The sequence below is a fragment of the Schistocerca serialis genome, chromosome 2 (assembly GCF_023864345.2).
Source record: "Schistocerca serialis cubense isolate TAMUIC-IGC-003099 chromosome 2, iqSchSeri2.2, whole genome shotgun sequence".
Classification (NCBI taxonomy): Eukaryota; Metazoa; Arthropoda; class Insecta; order Orthoptera; family Acrididae; genus Schistocerca; species Schistocerca serialis.
In genome coordinates, this window is record NC_064639.1 from 1,092,876,510 (window position 1) to 1,092,896,788 (window position 20,279).

The 20,279-nt window shown below is 44.8% G+C and overlaps 1 protein-coding gene across 1 annotated transcript in view; it reads right to left on the reverse strand.

Annotated features, from left to right (window-relative positions):
• Positions 1-20,279, reverse strand: part of LOC126458550 (L-threonine 3-dehydrogenase, mitochondrial) — a 220,191-nt gene that overhangs the window by 97,468 nt on the left and 102,444 nt on the right. The window lies entirely within an intron of this gene.

The following is a 20,279-nucleotide window of genomic DNA, read 5'->3' on the forward strand; positions in this document are numbered from 1 at the left end:
GATTCACCAAGGCAGGCTTTTTACCATAGGACATGACTTTTGAATATATATATATATATATATATATATATATATATATATATATATATATATATATATATATATATATATATATATATATATATATATATATATATATATATATATATACAGGGTGAGTCACCTAACGTTACCGCTGGATATATTTCGTAAACCACATCAAATACTGACGAACCGATTCCACAGACCGAACATGAGGAGAGGGGCTAGCGTAATTGTTTAATACAAACCATAAAAAAATGCACGGAAGTATGTTTTTTAACACGAACCTACGTTTTTTTAAATGGAACCACGTTAGTTTTGTTAGCACATCTGAACATATAAACAAATACGTAATCAGTGCCGTTTGTTGCATTGTAAAATGTTAATTACATCCGGAGATATTGTAACCTAAAGTTGACGCTTGAAACCTCCGACGTTCAGTTGCGTGTTGTAACAAACACTTCATTGCAGGGGCCCAAACAACTGCAACATACATCGCGTTTCTACAGAATGATCTGCCAACGTTGCTCGAAAATGTCCCACTGGAAACGCGTCGACGTATGTGGTATCAGCATGATGGTGCACCTGCACATTCCGCAATTAACACTAGGCTGACCCTTGACAGGATGTTCGACGGGCGTTTCATAGGACGTGGAGGACGCATAAATTGGCCAGCCCGTTCTCCTGATCTTACACCTCTGGACTTCTTTCTGTGGGGTACGTTAAAGGAGAATGTGTACCGTGATGTGCCTACAACCCCAGAGGGTTTCTCTATTAAAAGTATAAGAATTACAGACTCTATTCAAATAAATTCTTTGTTTAGTTTATGTTTGCTTTCTGCTAACGAAAATAAAGTTACAATCAGTGAATTAAAAGTTGCCTGGTATTTATTATTGAAACACCAGTAAATATAAACTTCTTCCTCTCACTAGAACTAATTCTCCTTGCATGTCAAAATTATTGTAGTTATTTTATCTAATTTTATGTATTGTTATGAGACTAGATATATGGCAGTGACTAATAAGAGTATTTTGTCGCGAAATATGGCGTCGCGCGAAAATTACGGCGACCGCCGTAATTGTTTGCGCTCTGACCAATAACGTAAAAGCTACTATTCCCGTACTGGTGCATTTCCTGACCTGAGCGTGAATTATAAATGTTAACTGTCAAATCACGTAGGGACTGTTTACCCAGTAATAAAAGTTTTTGATATTGTATTGCTACGAGTCGTAGTAATAAGAGACACTGGTTCTACTCAAAAGTGGGTAGATGTATGGTGAACCCCAGTGTTCATGCAATTATTAACAGTATTGTGTGTGATTCACGAAATTTTGTCACTTTTTCTAATTCCTTTCAGATATTGTCTTAGATGTCTTTGAAGTTTCAGAGAATATATACACAATTTTGTCGGTTCAGATTAATTTCAGAGCAGTTTCTCGTGAATATTAGAGTTTTCAGTACATAAACAAAGTGGGATCGTGAGCAATTGAGAAGTATAACAAAAAGTGTGGTTTTTCCAACTAGAATTTTGGATGACTTCACAGCTCAGATTTTGATAATTATTTTTCCTGTGGATTGAGGTCATCACATCTTCCACTCGACGTGTACGGCTCGACTGGTGCCGTCACAGGATCATTTGAAAAATGGAATGGCGCGCCGTGGTCTTCAACGATGTAAGCTGAGTTTGCCTGCATGCAAGCGATGGTCTTTTGAGCATATAACTTAGATGTGGAGAGCTCTGTCACAGAATAATGCATTCGTCCAAGACGCACTGGGCTCACCCCAGGCCTTATGGTGTGGGGTGTGACAAGCTACAGCTCTCGCTCACCTGTGGTGTTTTTGGATGGGACACTAATCAGCAGCCGGCAGGAGTGACCGAGCGGTTCTAGGCGCTACAGTCTGGAACCGCGCGACCGCTACGGTCGCAGGTTCGAATCCTGCCTCGGGCATGGATGTGTGTGATGTCCTTAGGTTAGTTAGGTTTAAGTAGTTCTAAGTTCTAGGGGACTGATGACCTCAGAAGTTAAGTCCCATAGTGCTCAGAGCCATTTGAACCATTTGAACTAATCAGCACTCGGTACATGCAGCATGTTGTTAGACCCAATCTTTTGCTGTTCTTTCAACAGGAAGGTGATATGGTGTTCCAACAGGATAATGTTCGCCCACACACAGCCCGTGAAATCCAGTATGCTATACTAGACGTTCGTCAACTTCCATGTCCAGCATGATTTCTGGACTTGTCTTCATTTGAGCACTTGTGGGATATGATGAGACAGGATGCACCTCTTCAACCAATAACAGTTACAGAACTACGTGAACAGTTCGAGCAGGCGTGGCATAGCGTGTAGCAGGACAGTATTCGCCATTTGTATGATGGACAGGATGTCAGAGTCAGCGCCTGCATTGCCGCCTGTGGAGGTTACACCACGTACTAATATGAGGGTTTCACGTGAGTCGATACCTGGTACCTTGTTCTATTGATCTATAAATGTAATCTTTTCATGTACTTCATATGCTCTGTTGCAACACTAAATCTTGAGTTAACTGGAAACCTCTAAAAGGGTGTACTAACTTTTTTGTGGCAGTGTATAAATTTAAGTGCTACAATGCAGTTTATATAACTATATTTAGGCTAATTGTGGTGTCACCGCAAGGCACCACACTTGCTAGGTTGTAGGCTTCAAATCGGCCGCGGTCCATCAGTACACATCGGACCCGCGAGTCGCCACTGTCGACGCTAGCAGACCGAGCGCCGCCACTCGGCTGGTCTTACGAGACGAGCTAGCGCACTGGCCAGTTCTACAGCCGAATTTAATAGGAATTGTTCACTTGTTATAGCTTCAGAGATGTCATTTGCAGAGACGCTAGTTAGCATAGCCTTCAGCTAAGTCAGTAGCTACGACCTAGCCAGGCGCCACATACAGTTTATGCATTGACAATTGATCTATATGTGTGAAGCGATCAGAATTGTAAAGCAGTTATCGCAGTTTAGTCTATAACTGCTCTTGTAAATATTATTGTACAAAGTCAAGATCGACGTTCATCGCTGATGGTGAATTAAAGCTAAATACACTCCTGGAAATGGAAAAAAGAACACATTGACACCGGTGTGTCAGACCCACCATACTTGCTGCGAGAGGGCTGTACAAGCAATGATCACACGCACGGCACAGCGGACACACCAGGAACCGCGGTGTTGGCCGTCGAATGGCGCGAGCTGCGCAGCATTTGTGCACCGCCGCCGTCAGTGTCAGCCAGTTTGCCGTGGCATACGGAGCTCCATCGCAGTCTTTAACACTGGTAGCATGCCGCGACAGCGTGGACGTGAACCGTATGTGCAGTTGACGGACTTTGAGCGAGGGCGTATAGTGGGCATGCGGGAGGCCGGGTGGACGTACCGCCGAATTGCTCAACACGTGGGGCGTGAGGTCTCCACAGTACATCGATGTTGTCGCCAGTGGTCGGCGGAAGGTGCACGTGCCCGTCGACCTGGGACCGGACCGCAGCGACGCACGGATGCACGCCAAGACCGTAGGATCCTACGCAGTGCCGTAGGGGACCGCACCGCCACTTCCCAGCAAATTAGGGACACTGTTGCTCCTGGGGTATCGGCGAGGACCATTCGCAACCGTCTCCATGAAGCTGGGCTACGGTCCCGCACACCGTTAGGCCGTCTTCCGCTCACGCCCCAACATCGTGCAGCCCGCCTCCAGTGGTGTCGCGACAGGCGTGAATGGAGGGACGAATGGAGACGTGTCGTCTTCAGCGATGAGAGTCGCTTCTGCCTTGGTGCCAATGATGGTCGTATGCGTGTTTGGCGCCGTGCAGGTGAGCGCCACAATCAGGACTGCATACGACCGAGGCACACAGGGCCAACACCCGGCATCATGGTGTGGGGAGCGATCTCCTACACTGGCCGTACACCACTGGTGATCGTCGAGGGGACACTGAATAGTGCACGGTACATCCAAACCGTCATCGAACCCATCGTTCTACCATTCCTAGACCGGCAAGGGAACTTGCTGTTCCAACAGGACAATGCACGTCCGCATGTATCCCGTGCCACCCAACGTGCTCTAGAAGGTGTAAGTCAACTACCCTGGCCAGCAAGATCTCCGGATCTGTCCCCCATTGAGCATGTTTGGGACTGGATGAAGCGTCGTCTCACGCGGTCTGCACGTCCAGCACGAACGCTGGTCCAACTGAGGCGCCAGGTGGAAATGGCATGGCAAGCCGTTCCACAGGACTACATCCAGCATCTCTACGATCGTCTCCATGGGAGAATAGCAGCCTGCATTGCTGCGAAAGGTGGATATACACTGTACTAGTGCCGACATTGTGCATGCTGTGTTGCCTGTGTCTATGTGCCTGTGGTTCTGTCAGTGTGATCATGTGATGTATCTGACCCCAGGAACGTGTCAATAAAGTTTCCCCTTCCTGGGACAATGAATTCACGGTGTTCTTATTTCAATTTCCAGGAGTGTATTTAATTGTATTCCTATCTACTAACTTCTAATCACCTAAGATGTTCCTGAAACATTCCGTCAAGTATAGTTCATTGATCCTCATGTCAGCGTACGTGATCAACGCGTGAAGTAATGGCCACCCCCTTGTGATACTAAGAGTCAAATCGCGACTCAGCCGGGTCGCCCTTTTTCCACGAGGCCCATAGTTCCGCTTCATACACAACACTAATCTTAGGAACTACTGCCGAGATTCTTATATGGTTTCCACTAACAGATAGATTGATTTACGAGGACGGCTTGTTGGCACAGGAGACAGACAAAAGGCTGCCAAGCTGCAGTGCCAGGCTGGTGCGAACAATCACTACCACGAAGCCAGTGCGGGTTACCATCATCTTCTCAAATGCCCTGTGATGCAATACAAAGCATACAAGTCGTCCTGAAGCAGATACCTATGTGAGGCCAGGATGGATCAACTTCTTAAATGCCCTGTGATGCAATACAAAGCAGATACTAACCTGATGAGAATAGCATACAAGTCGTTCTGCAGCAGATACCTATGTGAGGCCAGGATGGAACGATAGTTACAGATAATAGCGTTCTCTGCAAACTGTCTGAGGTTACTACATTGCCTGTCAGGTCATTAATATACAGCATGAATAGCAAGAGTCCTAATACAGATTCCTAGGGCATGCCTGAAGTTACTTCAACATTTGTTTATGACTCTCCTTCGATTATAACATTCTGTGTGCTCCCTGCCAAGAAATTCTCATTAAGCCACACTTTCGTTTCTGCGCCACATAATAGACATTTTGTTAATAAACATTGGTGTGGTGACGAGTCAAAAGCTTTTTGGGTACCAAGAAACGCTGCATCCATCAGACTGCCTTGATCTGTGAGACACTTCATTTCCTCTAGGAATGTAATAATGTTCGAGCTTAAAAAAAAGCTGGACGGTCTTGCAACACAAGAATATTGGTCGTAATTCTGTTTATTGGTGTCGGTACACTTATTATAAACAGGAATGACCTGCACTCTTTTCATTCACATAGATCCATTCGCTGTGTGAGAAATTCTCGATACATGTGGGTTAAGAATGTGTGTAATTCTGCAGCATATTCAGTGTAAGATAGAAGTCTGTCGGGGCGTGGTGCGTTATGTGCTTTGAGCAGTCTTAATCGTTTGTTAATACCTTATTTACGTAGATGACAGGCGAATACTTAGTGAGCACTATATCTGAGATGGCGTAAGTAGCTCCATAGCAATTCATAGCGCTGTTGCTGCGAAGCTCTAACGGCTGCAGGCGAAAACAGTAGCCGTCTACACAACTGTGACAACGGTGAAGCGTTGCCATAGAGACGTTTACAAAATTGTGTTGCATTATTGGCTGGGGTAGGCCTGCGGAGCTGCCGCGCCCATCACACTGCAGCTCTCAGGGATCAGCTTAACGTCGGCTCATCTACAGCGATCCACACCGGCTTTACGCAAGCAGCACTAAGCAGTAATAAATTAATGCACAAATCTTCCTTCTGAATCTCTGTTATTGAGTATCGTATCAGAATCCTACGAGTAGTTCCTGAGATTAGCCTTCACATAGCGACAGAAAAATGTGCTGGGGAACTTTATAACATGTACAGCAGGTATGTATAGATTATGGTCAAACTTCACTGTTCTCGGGAGTTGAGGCGACTGATTACTGCTTTTCCCACCAGATACCGCCTCCTCTGTAGTTGACCAGCTCATAGCTTCCAGCATTGCTACGAGATGTCACTCCAAACGCCAATTAAATATAGGTCAGATAACTACACACACACACACACACACACACACACACACACACACACAAGCATTGTTACCGCAAATCTCGAAAAGCTCTTGGCCGATTTAGTTTCAATTTTTACACAATACTCCAATGAACATTTGGACGTAAATGGACATAGAGAGCGACAAGAAGGAGATATACAGACAGAGAAGGGGGATGAAAAGATGGACACAGAGAGAGAGAGGGCAAGGAATTTAAGATGTATATGCAATTCCCATACATATTTAGCAATTGCAAAGCTTTGCTAGGTTCGCTAGTAAGTATTAAAAAGAGTTGATTGCGAAAATTCTGTGCTTTTATGTTATCAAAGCGATCTCTTTCGATGCAAGTTCAGTTTACATACAGAAACGTAAAGAATCTACATAATTATTGTTGTTATTTTGTAGTCAACAGAACGCTCGTCATCGCGATGGAAGGCTTATTATTGATAAGGCGTGATTGTTTACGAAGAACAGAAACATATTTTATGTAAGCTCGATGAGATTTTAAAACCATATTTGATATGGTTTTTTTTAGTTGCTCTTATTTTACCTTTTTTTTTGAGGAAACTGCGGTTTCTAGCTCCTATGAAAAATCTGTATTTTTTTTAAATTTTTACTACAACATCCCTCTATTTCACTACTACATCGTCCCTCTGTTTCGCGTTACAAATCAATAGTTTTCGAATAAAACTTGAATTATTCATTGACAGTTCCGATTTTACTATATATAATGTTTGTTTTTGTGTAACAGGCAGGAGCATAACTATGCAGACCAATCGTCCTTTTATATATCCTCACTCAGTTTCTAGACAGTTCTCTGCTTCGGGTGTCTAGGGTAATTAGTAAGACACTGATAGCATACACAAACGAAGCAGTCGAACTGAGGTAACGCACAAAAGATATGCAATACACCTAACGTACAGGCAACGATCTTAACTGACTAAGGCTACTAGGAAAACTACGATAGCCTACGCTATCATAAGCTAGTCTACGGTAGCCTAGGGCAGTTTTGCAACTCGAGCCGCTAGTCACAGATAAAGTAGGTGTCAGACCTCCTATCATTGGTAGGAGGACTGGAAAAACTTGGTCAATCTACAAGTGAGACAGTCTGGAAAACACTTTTGCGTCTCAGCCCAGATTATTGTGCAAGTGTGTGAGATTTGTACGAAAAAGGTCTAACAGGGGATATTGAAAATATAGAAGTACTACAACCCAGAACGGTTTCACAAGGATAGCATTGAGTATGTACAGCCAAACGAATTGTCTTGTGTAGAGGTAATTCAGTTTATGGTCCACCGTGTAGAATTAGGAATAAAATTGAGAGAACAGCGTTAGGTAACTGAATATCATCATTTTCATATAATTTAAACTACACTCCTGGAAATGGAAAAAAGAACACATTGACACCAGTGTGTCAGACCCACCATACTTGCTCCGGACACTGCGAGAGGGCTGTACAAGCAATGATCACACGCACGGCACAGCGGACACACCAGGAACCGCGGTGTTGGCCGTCGAATGGCGCTAGCAGCGCAGCATTTGTGCACCGCCGCCGTCAGTGTCAGCCAATTTGCCGTGGGATACGGAGCTTCATCGCAGTCTTTAACACTGGTAGCATGCCGCGACAGCGTGGACGTGAACCGTATGTGCAGTTGACGGACTTTGAGCGAGGGCGTATAGTGGGCATGCGGGAGGCCGGGTGGACGTACCGCCGAATTGCTCAACACGTGGGGCGTGAGGTCTCCACAGTACATCGATGTTGTCGCCAGTGGTCGGCGGAAGGTGCACGTGCCCGTCGACCTGGGACCGGACCGCAGCGACGCACGGATGCACGCCAAGACCGTAGGATCCTACGCAGTGCCGTAGGGGACCGCACCGCCACTTCCCAGCAAATTAGGGACACTGTTGCTCCTGGGGTATCGGCGAGGACCATTCGCAACCGTCTCCATGAAGCTGGGCTACGGTCCCGCACACCGTTAGGCCGTCTTCCGCTCACGCCCCAACATCGTGCAGCCCGCCTCCAGTGGTGTCGCGACAGGCGTGAATGGAGGGACGAATGGAGACGTGTCGTCTTCAGCGATGAGAGTCGCTTCTGCCTTGGTGCCAATGATGGTCGTATGCGTGTTTGGCGCCGTGCAGGTGAGCGCCACAATCAGGACTGCATACGACCGAGGCACACAGGGCCAACACCCGGCATCATGGTGTGGGGAGCGATCTCCTACACTGGCCGTACACCACTGGTGATCGTCGAGGGGACACTGAATAGTGCACGGTACATCCAAACCGTCATCGAACCCATCGTTCTACCATTCCTAGACCGGCAAGGGAACTTGCTGTTCCAACAGGACAATGCACGTCCGCATGTATCCCGTGCCACCCAACGTGCTCTAGAAGGTGTAAGTCAACTACCCTGGCCAGCAAGATCTCCGGATCTGTCCCCCATTGAGCATGTTTGGGACTGGATGAAGCGTCGTCTCACGCGGTCTGCAAGTCCAGCACGAACGCTGGTCCAACTGAGGCGCCAGGTGGAAATGGCATGGCAAGCCGTTCCACAGGACTACATCCAGCATCTCTACGATCGTCTCCATGGGAGAATAGCAGCCTGCATTGCTGCGAAAGGTGGATATACACTGTACTGGTGCCGACATTGTGCATGCTCTGTTGCCTGTGTCTATGTGCCTGTGGTTCTGTCAGTGTGATCATGTGATGTATCTGACCCCAGGAATGTGTCAATAAAGTTTCCCCTTCCTGGGACAATGAATTCACGGTGTTCTTATTTCAATTTCCAGGAGTGTATATAAGCAGTGCGCACCAGGGAAGTTCTCAGGATGCACTAATGTTATCCGTTTCGTATTTGATTGGCATTTGGAGTTACATCTCGTGCCAATGATGGAGCTGCGAGCTGCTGTGCTGCCCGGTCCAACCAACTGCAGTGCCAGTACGGCCCGGTCTGCCTGACTGCAATGGTGTTCGGTACGGGCTATGGCAACTTGTCTGTTGCCCAACTTTAACACAGTCTGGTGCAAGCTACATTTTCTGTGTGTCTTTTTTCCGCATTCCCATTCGCACTCCTTAAACATTAACTCTATACAAGAAAATCTACCCTTAACAGCTTTTGTTTGTTGTGCATCGCAGGTCGTTTAAGAAGTCAACAGTAGCTCGTGCATTCCTCCCAGTAGCGCCATCTCGTGCCGGCCTGGCATTGTAGCTCGACAGCCTTACAAGTGTGTCCTGTGCCCACAAACCTTGCTCGTGAATCCGTCTACCTGTCGGTGAAAACCGTTTCACAACCAGTGCAGTAGTTCCTGAGATTAGCCTTCACACACGGATAGAAAGAAGCACCTGACGACTTTAATTTACAATATGTATCGATCATCACAAGGAGTTTTCCCAGTCACCACTAGATTGCAATAGCGTCTTTTCACAGCAGTGGGGGAAATTTAATTCATCATAGTTCAGTCAGTTTGCATGAAATATTTATAAATTATAAACAGAAACCGTTCGCTTGAACCAGCTCCTCTATTACTGAAAACAGTATCAAAATCCTTTTAATAGTTGCTGGGATTAGCTTGAACATGCAGGCAGAACTTTATATATGTGTAGAAGATAGAAGATAAATAGTAGATAGATGGCAGCATGAATTGCCACAGGTTAGTTTGACTCACGGGAGAATTTCACGGAAATGCTGATAAAACTGTACTAGCAGACACTTGAAGATATAACCAACTATCCAGCGAATGACTGCATACAAATTTTCCAGAATCAGTACAATGAAAAGCGCATAAAGCCATATAAACAGTATTCTTCTTGCGTTCTACCGCACTCTGATGATAGTGATGTCGAATCATAGACTCATACATTACTTTTATGGCTGTGTGTATTTAGAGCTAAACTATGAATTTTTTTTGCTGATCGTAAGTGATTATTAAATCCGGTAGTCAAGTTAAAATGAAGCCTCCTCCAAGGAGTATACAACTACCCGGTAACAATTCGCAAGTCACCGAAATGTGATGTAACAGTGTAGACAGCCCTTGATAAATGATCCGATATTACCGCAGTGAAACCAGCAGGAAAGAAACTATAAAAATGGAAGTATAATTCTCTACCTCCACGCGGTGGGGGCACGGACAACAATGTATACATTCGCGGATGGATGCAGCGCTTTGAGAACAAATACAGTCAGGACAAATATTAGACGCCGGGTCATATGAAAACAACAGCAGTGATAACAGATACTATGCACGTTTTTCCCTCAGTCCGCTGCGACTCTGCTGATAATTCTCTGATAACCAGTACCCAGGATAACTGAAAATACTGAGGAGGATGCAATTTACAAGCTTCTCTCTTGAAAGCTGCAACAAGCGCTAGAATGATTTCCATAGTTGTGACAGCCTTTATGACGAACAGTGTATAATCTAAATGTTGCGAACTCCAGACGTTGATTGTAAGTAGAACGTTGGAGAAGTGCTCGTCAAAATGGTTCAAATGGCTCTGAGGACTATGGGACTTAACATCTGTGGTCATCAGTCCCCTAGAACTACTTAAACCTAACTAACCTAAGGACATCACACACATCCATGCCCGAGGCAGGATTCGAATCTACGACCGTAGCAGTCGCGCGGTTCCGGACTGTAGCGCCTAGAACCGCTCGGCCACAGCTGCCGGCCAGTGCTCGTCATCTCAAAGATAACTGTTTACAGTTATCTTGTGTCGGGCAGATTTTTTTTCTCCGTCTTAGTAAAGAAACACCGAGTGAACAGAACGTCTGGTACTATACATTGGAGTCCAAAATTAAAGCAACAAACTGCTATATCCCCGTCCTATGTCTAATTCACGATATAACCATACAAACTGTCAACAGATGTTGTTACGATCGTGTTCTGTACGGAAGATGGCTTTTCGATCAACGGACAAATGGCTCTGAGCACTATGGGACTTAACATCTCAGGTCATGAGTCCCCTAGAACTTAGAACTAATTAAACCTAACTAACCTAAGGACATCACACACATCCATGCCCGAGGCAGGATTCGAACCTGCGCCGTAGCGGTCGCGCGGTTCCAGACTGTAGCGCCTAGAACCGCTCGGCCACTCTGGCCGGCAAAAGTACTGACTCTTTGATGTGGAGGACCATAGGAAAAACGGAAGCAGAAGAGTCGCAAACATATGAGGCCCGATGGCTTAATGTGGATCGTTCTCTTGTTTCTCGGATGAGGTGACAGTCTATGGAGACCGAAACTGTATCCCAGAGACAAGGACAGGGCCGACCTCGGGTGACATCAGAAAGAGTGGGCCGTTATTTGGCTGTAAGGACACGACGGTATCGCCTTAGTACAGTGTTGTGTACATAGTTCCGCGTAGTCAGTGCGTACACAACTTTCCCACTAGAGCGCGCCCCGCTAAGCACAACAGCGCAGGCGCAGTGCTCGTCCGTCTCCGCACTACGAGATGGCGCTGCCATAGAGATGGACCAAATTCTGCTTCCGCCGATCCGCATATTAATATGTAACGCAGCCAATGAGATTGCTGCTAGCGTAGAACCTTTTCTCCTCGCGGATCACACTTGCGCAGTGATACCTGAACGCGCGAGGTATTATAACGAGTGGACAGACCTCCGATCAGTCAGTCTGCACCAGTCTGTACGAGTTCTACATTTGTCTGTACCAGTCTATAGTCAAGTTTCCGTCTGCGCCTAATAAGATTACCATGTTTCTGTACATAGCCATGAAGATAAATGTGTAGATACTTTTGTCAAGTATCAGAGATATATGTGAGAATAAGATTAACGTACCAATACCAAAGGAACTTCAGATTGTCAATTGTAAATAGCATCCAGAACCAAGTTAAGTAATTTTTATGCTTGTTATTTTAATAAATGTGTGTGAAAATTAATCAAGTTCTGTTTAAAGTTGGTCACCATCAATCAGCTACTCTAAGCGTGCAAGAGGCATTTCTTTCGTCTGACCTAACGGCAGAAGATAAACACGCCACAATAAGACCACGAGACATATTGCTGACACTCGCTTACTTCGTTAGAGCGACAAGTCAAATAATCTGATGGTGTGTGTACCGAAGGTCTTACAGTACGCACACCACATACAGGCATCTGACCCCGCAGCATCCCCTGGACGTGTTGTATCGAGGCAAACGGTATACAGAAGGCTTCAGCAGAGTGGCCTTTATTGTTGGAGACCTGCTCTCTGTTTACCTCTGGCGTGTCTTCACAGAAGGGAACGTCTAGAGTGGAGCTGTCAACATGCCACCTGAACCGCCGAACGGTGGGCCAATGTTCTTATCACAGATGAGTCCCGATTTGGTCTGGAAAGTGATTCTCGACGGATTCGCATCTGGAGGACACGTGGAACACGATTTTGGTACCCAAACACTGTGGAAAGAGACCGACATCGAGGAGCATCCCTAATGGTGTGGCAGGTTGACCACTCGAACATCTCTCCGTGAAATTGTACGGTTGGATCAGCAAGATTTAACTGCTGTCAGGTATCGTGAGGAGATCTTGGGCTGTTGTGAGGTGCTCTGGGCCCAGACTTCGTACTGATGGACCATAATGCTCGACCTCATAGAGCATGGATGGTTTATGTTTTTTGCGCGCATAGCGTGGCGTGCTCGCTCTCCCGATTTGAATCGCATAGAGCATGTCTGGGGTGCACAAAGCAGACGGGTTGCATCACGTCAGTATCCATCAACCACTCTCCAAAACTTGTGGCTAGCTCTGCAGGAAGAATGGGCGTTATTGCCTCAACACCAGATTGATGACATCACTCACAGCAAGTCCCGTCGTTATCAGGTCTGCATTGGTGCCAGAGGTGGTCACACCCCATACTGAGCACATTAACCAATTGTCAGAAAGTGTGTGCAAATCCATTAAGTTGGAAAAAAACGAAGAACATTTTTGTCTACCATTATACTTGGTGTAGTTGATTACGTTATGATTCTTTACATTGTTTCTACTTTACTATCACCTGTTTGAACCATTTGCGGCAAAATAAACGAAACATTGCAAAATTTCCGTTTTAATTTTGGACACCACTGTACGTAAAAAGAACTACATAATATTAGATACGAAATGAAGCTAAACTGTTTGGGCTCGGACTTAGGTCATAGTCACCGATATATAAACGCAGTTAATGAATCAGGGACTAAATAGAACTTATCCTTGGTTTCTTGCCTATGTCTAATTCCTGATCAACGGGTAGAACGGCGTAGTGTCAACAACAACACTGAGCCACGGTTATCCGGAAGCGGTTGGCGAACATTCACGGCCCGCTGTGGTTCACCTTCAAATAATTTCTCCTCCCAGACAAGGCAAGGACTCTCGTGTTAAGGCCGGCCAACTAACGGAACCGGTTATTGCGGTGACTGGCGGCTTTGCACTGTGTATGCTTTTCTGATTAGTTTTGTTTTCTGTGCTCGTTGTTGTCACTACGTTTCAGGCACTCTGTTGCGTGAGAGGGCACAGACTCAGTTCTGAATGGAGCGACGCCGTTTTCCCACATGGAATGTTGAATCACTGTACACCAAATCACATTCCTAGGAGGAGTGTGCGTTTGTAGCACGTCATATGAACATCATCTACGCAACTCTGCAGCTCCTACAAGGGAAGTACATGGCTCCTACGCACAGAACCGCACAAAAATGTGCTTAGAATATAAATCGCCCGTCCCAAAAAACAATGATACGAGCCACTCGCATGCTAAATTGGTCGTTTTACCAAGAGAGATATTTCAATGATCACCTATTCGAGGTATACGAGACGAAATTTGGTAACGCGAAGAAACAAAAGAACTGAACAACAGGACCAAACCACACATATTTATATATCGTGACTTAACGCTGTGTACTTCTTTACATAATAAAAGCTCGTCATGAGAAGGATCGCTGATTTTGTAAGACTTCAACGTGAGAAACCTTAAGTAAATTTACACTACTGTCTTTTCATCCTCAGACTTTTTCTCTGTGTTATAAAGTTAACTCTCTACGCCGAATTACAAGCCTGCATTACAGTTTGCTTGGCCAAAGCCAGGTTATGATATTGGCATGTCTGAGATTGCCGTAAATGTTGGTACTAAAATCGGGACAAAATCCACGGAAATCCAATCATAAGATGAGGGTGAGGAGAGACTTCAGACGGCTCGAAAAACCGACCTATGTGTCATTACTGAGCATAATACTAAAATATATTTGAAAAGAGCACAGTATAACATAGCAACTTTAGATACTCTCCTTGAGTGTTTCTTTCGTGCTTTTGAGTCTCAGTATGGTGTGAAGTCATTTCTCACTAGACTTACCTGAAAAATAACAGGAACAAAATTTGGAGAATGCTTTCCCATTTGTGTTGCCTCTCTTTATGAAAGGACATTTTTTTTGTATCCGTCATTTACATACGTTTCGCTTTTGGCATCACGAAACAATGAGAACTCACACACTGCGCTGCAGTGCTAAATGAATTCATGGAACTCAAGCTACTCAAAAATATGAACAAGTGAATGATGGTTGTTATACAGCGTTGCCAACTGCAATCAAATACATGAGACCCAATATGAGAGCCAACAACTGGTGGCTACTTATATGTCATATATTAATTCGTTTTAATATACTGAACCATTAGAACATAAATCTTACTTGAAGATCGGGACATTTAGCGTCCCGATTGAGCCTTTTTGCAACACTGGGACAAAGACTGAGAAATCGAGGCATTCCCGATTAATCGGGACGTGTAGCAGCCCTAGGCATACCAGTACCATCTTTTGAAAATGTAATTAGTGTGGCATTTCATATTGGACTGCTTGAATTCAGAAGAGATGTTAAATGTGAGAAAATGGCTTTAACGGATGTACATGTTGCTCTGTTCCACTTTGCTTTGACCACTTCACTGAAATCCCAGACCTGCATTTTGAAGACTGAATAGCTGTGCTACACTATCAGGCCACTGGAAAAAGTTCGTTGTTCAGATAGCGTAATTACATTAAACACTGGGACAGATAGCCATAAGTCACGACATTGAATAACACGTGTTTTTGGTCCTCTTATACCAATATTTTGTTTCCACACGTTACCGAAAAATTGGAAATTTGTGGTAAGGTCTTATGGGACCAATCTGCTGAGGTCATCCCTAAGCCTACACTCTATTTAATCTAACTTAAACTAACTTACACACAACTTAACCTAAATTATCCTAAGGACAAAGACACACACCCACGCCCGAGGGAGGACTCGAACCTCAGACGGGGGGGGGGGGGGGGGGCGGCACGGATTGTGACAAGCCGCCCAAGACCGCGCGGCTAAACCGCGCGGCCACGTTACCGAAGTTCGTCTTTTACGTACCAAGTTTGGGCACTACACGACCAGTTTTTCTCTTCGGACGTTCGGTTGGCGATAGCCTACCTCACCACAATTCATCCAACAAACTGTGCCGTGTATAGCGCTGTCCGTCCGTGCGAAAATATACGCTGTTTAAAATGTCGCAGATGGCGAGGCAGATAGAGATGTGGTTACAGAGTTTGTGATTTTCCAAAAATGAGGGATCTTCTGTTTCTTTCATTACTATTATTTATTACTATTATTTATGGTACGGGCGTAAAATTCATGTTTGCTTTGTATTACCTTGATATATTCCCTCAGGCAACTGTAAATCATTTTGCAGGTTTCAGGAGTAATTTTCGATAGTATTTGTTGAGATACAACAGCACTAAATTTGAGATCCTTGTAACTTTTCCAGTGGCTAGAAACCGTAATATAGCTAACAGACCATCCTTGCAGATTACAGTCTCGCTCATGACTGTATTCCTTTCCTATAAGAATGTTTTCATGATGTTCAGCAGCTCCGAAATGCATGTTTCATCCATTCTTAGATAATTACGAAAATCATCGGCTTCTAGCTCCTTAAGTAACAAGAGCGTGGGTGAATTTGTTTCTTTGCATATGCCATTCTTTCCCCACAGCTTTCTTTCGGCTTTTCTTGGCCTTGTTACCTCTAAAATAACCAAATACCAGTTTTGTTTCTGTGTAAAAAAAAAAGCAGCCCCTTGTCAAACATAGCCTCAATGAAATTACTATAAACAATTCGCAACCAGCGATAGGGAACAGGGCGGCGCTACAATCGATGCAGTTGGTCGGGAGGTGTGGAGCCTGCCACGAAAATGGTTGGCTGGTTGGCCGGACGACAGCCTGGTATGTGTGTAGGGTCTTTTACACTTTGAAAAGGTGATCATTCAATGTCTCTCGTGGTAAGACGCCCAATTTCGCATGCAAGTGGTTCATACCAGAGTTTCTGAGATGAGCGATTTATATTCTAAGCACATTAGAGGTAACATAATTTACTTGACAGGGAAAGTAGCGCACTGTGTACGAGAAGTCCCCGTACCTCTCTTGACTTTGTTCGGTTGGGGACATAAACAGTTGTTTTATTGGTGTCCTTACTTTGGCAGCATTCCGCCTCGTAAAGTAACCATGCTTGATGGGGAGAAAGGGGCCTTTGTTTTAGGCAGTGCCAAAGACAAGGGAGGAATGTAGAAAGACTAGTATTTAAGGTCCCGTCCACAACGTGGTCATTAGAGACTGGGCATAAACTCGGACTAGGGAAAGATGAGGAAGGGAATCGGCGGTGCCCTTTTAAAGGAACCATCACGATATTTGCAAAAAATGATTTAGGGAAATCGCGGAAAATCTACATCTGGATGGGTGGACGAGGATTTGAAGTGACGGCTTTCTGGATGTGAGTCCAGCGTGCTATCACTGCTCCACCTCATGATGGACGTAAGAAACCGTGAGAGGAAAGGTGTGCCACCATCGCTCAGTCTAATTCCAAAGGCCGTTTCTCGCTCAATAGCGCTACTTTATGATAAATGGGCGATTTGTTGCATTCCACATTGAAGGAATGTGGTTCTCTGGTCTAAGGTAAAACCCCGTTGTGTGCAAGAGTTGGAGAGGACCCTTCTTATGTTAAAGTATTATACGTGTCGGGATCTCATCACGATAACTGTTTGGGCCATATTTCTTTGAAGCGTGCGTGAATGAAAATCCGCATTTGGACATGTTGCAAACGTGATTAACATCTCAGGGCGAAGAATAGGGCATAATGACAACACATTATGGGGAATGATCAAGTCTCAAGTGGCTCAAAGTCGGTACAAGACTATGGAAGAATTCCACGAAAGTGTTGACGAAAGTTTTGAAGTATAACGCCTGAGATGCTCCGCAAGATGTCAAGAAGGACTTGGGGACATACAGACCTCCGTGTAAGGCACGATGGTGCACGTACAGGCCCACTGTGTATGCAGTTTTTGTATGTAAGTACTCCAGTATACAGTATAAAATATACTGTTTTTGAAGAATGGAGGTAACAGAGTGGTTGAGTTTCACTGATAATGTCATTAATAAGCATACGGCAATAGAAGTGTCTAGGAGGGTGTTGTTCATAAGAGTTAAATGATGTAAGTTGGTCGGCTTGCTAAAGTTCGTGATTTGAACGCGACTGAATACGTCGGACCAAGTTACGATGTATGTCCTCTACGTGGCCCTCCGCAAGAAGTTCGGTTTATTGGGATAATTTTAGGAAAGTGTGGTTCGTCTGTAAAGGAGGTCGCCTATAGGACGGTAGTACCTATTCTTAAGTACTGCTGAAGTTTTTGGGACCCGCACCAGGTCGAATTAAAGGAAGACAGCGAAGCAGTTCAGAGGCGACTTGCTAGATTTGTTACCGGTTGGTTCGAATAACACGCGAGTGCTACTCAAGTGGGAATTCCTGGACAGAAGGCGACTTCTTTTCGAGGAACACTATAGAGAAAATTTAGAGAAACGGCATTTGAAGCCGACTGCAGAACGATCCTATTGCCGGCATCATAACATTTCGCCTAAGCACCATGAAGACAAGATACGATAAATCAGGGCTCGTACGCAGGCATACAGACAGTCGTTTTATCCTCGCTTATCTGCGAGTGGAACGGAATTGAAACGACTAGTGGTGGCACAGGGTACCCTCCGCCATGCACCGCACGGTGGCTTGCGGGGTATCTGTGTAGACGAGGAAGTCAAAGTGACTGATATTCCTGAGAAAGCCGCTTGGCGCATGACTCGAAGGGACACTGCAGTAAAGACAAACAGTGTGCTTCAGTATGTTAGCTACTGCTAGTTACGAGGAGGTGCTATGGATGTGTTTTTACTAAATTTTCTGCTTGGTTTCCACATTTGCTTCATCAGTTAATGTATTTGTCCTTGAATGTAACGCTTTACACTGTAACGTAGTTGCTATTTTACTGTACAGGCATTACAGCTTTTCTCGCACCCATGTACGTGATGGTAATAGCCGGCCACTGTGGCAGAGCGGTTCTAGGCGCTACAGTCTGGAACCGCGTGACCGCTACGGTCGCAGGTTCGAATGCTTCCTCGGGCATGGGTGTGTGTGATGTCCTTAGGTTAGTTAGGTTCAAGTAGTTCTAAGTTCTAGGGGACTGATGACCTCAGATGTTAAGTCCCATTGTGCTCAGAGCCATTTGAACCATTTTGATGGTAATAAAGCAGACACTGAGTGAACTAGGAAAAATATCATCAAACGAGCAGTATAAAATAAAGTTGAAGAATCTTATAAAAGCGAAGTAATCGCCAATCCTGATCAATACAGTGCTTTACTAGCCACACTCTCAGTTACCTTCGAAGCGCCTGTGTGGTTCCTTTAAAAGGGTTATAATAGTTTTTTGCCTCATCCGTGTCCCACTGAACCTGTGGTCCGTTTCCGATAATCTCATTGCCAACGGACTTGAAACTCTAACCTTCCTATTCAGTTTCCAATTCACTGAGTTTACCTATTAACATATCACATGAAAATTGTGATCTGCAGTTTTATCGGTTCGAGACCAAAAACATGATTTCTGTGGGCACCCCACCACGTTAAGTGATGCGGCCTCTATGGTAGCGCCGCATTTGCTTTGCGATTCAACCATTTTCATCTACTTTGTGTGTTACCTGAAATGCTTTTAACAAATGCGGCGGTGGTTCGTACAGGCTGGCAGGTACTCGTTTCGACCAGCCCATTTACCTTGAAAACGGGTTCTGTATTTATTACGATAGCTGTCGAGACGTTAAATCTTATTATGCACTCTGAACATGTTTTGATGATTTTATCTGAGGCAAGGCGTATTTCTTTGTATCAAATGTTCGAATATGCCATCATATTCTTGTTTGAGCCCTATCCGAAGAGTGATATCAGCTACGAAACATAGGAACTGCATGTTTCTAAAACTTGGCTGTGCCATCTCCTTAGCTCAGCAGTTGTCGCAACCATTTGTAAGGAGTAGAATTGCTATCAAATAATAAAATTAGAGCTACTTTTCCTCTAGAGCTCTTACCAATACAGCTATCGTTTGACAATAAACTGTAATCAGTTATTATTCAGAGAATGGTTTCGTAATTGTTTCAAAACGAAGAAAATACGCAGAACATTTTGTCTTTATGTTACACGTAGCGTAATATATCTTTCTTTGATGTTAGTAGTACGTTCACCTCGATAGTTAAGTGGTTCTTCGCTCGGGGACTGGCTGTTGTCTTGTCTTTAGGTTTGTATCATCATATCTGACAAGAAAAACGGCTCCATTACGCTGTCGTATCGTCTTACCATTATTGAGATGACTGAATGGGCGCGAACCGAGAGCCAGTAAATCGAAATAATAAAAAAAATCTTTTAAAATGTGGCCAGCGCGACTGAGTACCAAGCGGGCGACCCGCGGTCGGTTCCGGCCGAGTCAGAGATCATATCTGGGTTGTGGTCCTCACCATCATTCCTCTTCATCGACGTGCGAGTCGCTGAAGCAGCGTAAAATGAAGAGACTTGTTCTAGGCGGCCGAACAATCCCAGACCGCCAGATGGGGCGTCCTGGCCAATAATGTCACACGATCATTTCATTCCAGAAGTATAACACTGTTACATTAACTCCAGAGTTGCAAAACATGCCGTTGGAGATTTGCTTTTAGAATATTGTCT